At 37.3% G+C, this 3,540-nt stretch overlaps 1 pseudogene; it reads left to right on the top strand.

Annotated features, from left to right (window-relative positions):
• Positions 1-1,142: 1,142 nt before the first annotated feature.
• Positions 1,143-2,083, top strand: LOC133261463 (olfactory receptor 8K3-like; annotated as a pseudogene).
• Positions 2,084-3,540: the final 1,457 nt, after the last annotated feature.

Below are 3,540 nucleotides of genomic sequence, written 5' to 3'. Positions count from 1 at the left end.
GTATAATTAGCATATGCATTATATCCTAGACAGTATATTAAAAAGCACAGACATTACTTTGCCAACAAAGGTCTATCTAGTCAAGGCTATGGTTTTTCTAGTAGTCATGTATGGATGTGAGAGTTGTACCATAAAGAAAGCTGAGTGCCAAAGAATTGATGCTTTTGAACTGTGGTGTCTGAGAAGACCCTTGAGAGTCCCTTGGACTGCAAGGAGATCCAACCAGTCCATCCTAAAGGAAATCACTCCCGAATATTCACTGGAAGGACTGATGTTGAAGCTGAAACTCCAATACTTTGGCCACCCGATGCAAAGAACTGCCTCATTTGAAAAGACCCTGATGCTGGGAAAGACTGAAGGTGGAAGGAGAAGGGGACAACAGAGGATGAGATGGCTGGATGGCATCACCGACTCAATGGGCATGAATTTGAGTAAACTCCATGAGTTGGTGATGGACAGGAAAACCTGGTATGCTGCAGTCCATGGAGTCACAAAGAGTCGGACACAACTGAGCAACTGAACTGAACTGAACTATATCCTAGGAGAGATGCCTTTTTAAAATGGCATTCTGTGATTATATCTTTTAAAGAATAATGATAGAACTTTAAGGAATAGTATGATAATTATCTATAGTACATAAAGTTTTATGATTGTTTAGCTTCTCGGTTTTGCTTTGTTATATATATTTACGTATCTCAAATTGTCTATGTTTCTATACCTATACTATAGTGCTTGTCAACTCGGATATTATTGTGACTACTGGCTCAATATTGTTACATGTTGCATATTTGATATGTTAAGATATTGAGTGCTTTAACTGGCCTATAAACATTAGAAGCCAATAGCATTTCAATTCTCAGTTATGATAGCTAAAATGTCTCCAGACAGTGGAAAAATATACTTTGGTGGAGTAAAATCACTCTAATTGAGAATAGATTATCTACCTTCATAATCCTTCTGTCTCTATTTATGTATATTTTAATGTGTGACAAATGGACTTACATTTAAATATTCTAAACTGGAAATTTAAATTTATCTTACTTACCAGTTCTGCATCCTAACACATCTAAGAGGATATTTTACACAAAATCTATTGACTCTGCTCCTGTGTCTACCCAGAATAGGTTTCCTCATAAACCTGGATGTAAGCACAGAATGGAACAGTGCTGAGTAAATTCATCCTCATGGGAATCACAGACCGCCCTGAGCTGCAGGCTCCATTGTTTGCCTCTTCCTCATCATCTACGTGATCTCTGTGGTGGGCAACTTTGGCATGGTCATCCTCATTAAGGTGGACTCCAGGCTGCAGACACCCATGTACTTCTTTCTCAGGCACCTGGTTTTCACCGATCTTGGTTATTCAACAACCATGGGCCCCAAAATGTTAGTAAATTTTGTGGCGGATCAAAATAAAATCTCCTATTACTTTTGTGCCACACAGATCACTTTCTTTCTCGTGTTCATTATTAGTGAGCTTTTTATTCTGGCAGCAATGTCCTATGACCGCTATGTGGGCATCTGTAATCCTCTGCTCTACCCAGTGGTCATGTCGCAAAGGGTATGTCACATGCTGGTGGCAATGCCCTATTTGTATAGCATATTTGAGTCTCTTTTTATTGCTGTAAAGATATTTGACTCATCATTCTGTGGCTATAATGTCATCAGACATTTCTACTGTGACAGTCTCCCCTTGTTATCTTTGCTCTGCTCAAATGCAAGTGAAATTGGACTGATTATTCTTATCTCAGCAGGTTTTAATTTGATTTTCTCTCTTCTGATAGTTCTTGTGTCTTACCTTCTTATTCTTGCATCCATTCTCAGGATGAGCTCTGCTGAAGGCAGGCAAAAGTCTTTTTCTACCTGTGGGTCTCACCTGACAGTGGTCACACTGTTCTATGGGGCTTTAATATTCATGTATGTGCAGCCAGAGTCCAAATATTTACTTGACACAGATAAAATGGCATCTATATTTTACACTCTCATTATCCCTATGCTAAATCCCTTGATCTACAGTTTGAGGAACAAAGATGTAAAACATGCCCTACAAAGTATGTAGAAAAGAATAAGCAATTCTTTCTCTTAAGGCTTCTGTACAATATGAATCATATAATTTAGGTGATGGGCTTCAAACTGTTCTCTGTGTGTCTCTAAAAAGAATAAAAAGTATGGAAATGTTCAGCATATATTTAGAAATTGCCTTCTAAGGGCTGGTCATACTTCTATGTGCTATATATACATTAGCACCCAAAGGGGGAAAATATCTGCCTTTCCTGAGGGGAAGAGATGAATTACAAATATAATTAAGTAAATAGCATCATGCCTTAGAATGAGTTAGGACACTCTAAGGACAAGTAAAGAGAGTCAAGTGAGAAAGAATAGCATATATAATTCATTTTTCTTTTTTCCTCTCTGATTCATTTCTACCATTCTATCTTCTAATTCACTATTCCTATCTTCTGCCTCTGTTATTCTACTATTTGTTGCCTCCAGAGTGTTTTTGATCTCATTTATTGCATTATTCATTATATATTGACACTTTTTTATTTCTTCTAGGTCCTATTGTAAAGCAATTAACCTCCAGTTAAAATAAATAAATTTTTAAAAAGAATAGCGTATATAAAATGATTCAAATGATTATTGTTATTCCCAACTATTAGAATAAATTTCCTAGTGTCTACATGTGTTTGTGTATATACATGTGGTTTTATGTAAGCACATACTTCTGTTTTTACTCACTATAATTCTCTAAGGCATGTGTTAAAATTAAACTTATGGAATGAGGTTCATGACATTGTACAGGAGACAGGGATCAAGACCATTCCCATAGAAAAGAAATGCAAAAAAGCAAAAAGGCTGTCTGGGGAGGCCTTACAAATAGCTGTGAAAAGAAGAGAAGCAAAAAGCAAAGGAGAAAAGGAAAGATATAAACATCTGAAAGCAGAGTCCCAAAGAATAGCAAGAAGAGATAAGAAAGCCTTCATCAGCAATCAATGCAAAGAAATAGAGGAAAACAACAGAATGGGAAAGACTAGGAATCTCTTCAAGAAAATCACAGATACCAAAGGAAAATTTCATGCAAAGATGACCTTGATAAAGGATGGAAATGGTAGGGACCTAACAGAAGCAGAAGGTATTAAGAAGAGATGGCAAGAATACACAGAAGAACTGTACAAAAAAGATCTTCAAGACCCAGATAATCACGATGGTGTGATCACTGACCTAGAGCCAGACATCCTGGAATGTGAAGTCAAGTGGGCCTTAGAAAGCATCACTATGAACAAAGCTAGTGGAGGTGATGGAATTCCAGTTGAGCTATTCCAAATCTGAAAGATGATGCTGTGAAAGTGCTGCACTCAATATGCCAGCAAATTTGGAAAACTCAGCAGTGGCCACGGGACTGGAAAAGATCAGTTTTCATTCCAATCCCAAAGAAAGGCAATGCCAAAGAATGCTCAAAATACCACACATTTGCACTCATCTCACATGCTAGTAAAGTAATGCTCAAAATTCTCCAAGCCAGGTTTCAGCAATATGTGAACC

The sequence above is a fragment of the Bos javanicus genome, chromosome 15, assembly GCF_032452875.1.
Source record: "Bos javanicus breed banteng chromosome 15, ARS-OSU_banteng_1.0, whole genome shotgun sequence".
Lineage (NCBI taxonomy): Eukaryota > Metazoa > Chordata > Mammalia > Artiodactyla > Bovidae > Bos > Bos javanicus.
The sequence above is the reverse complement of the archived record's forward strand: the minus strand, read 5'-3'. Positions and strand labels throughout refer to the sequence as shown.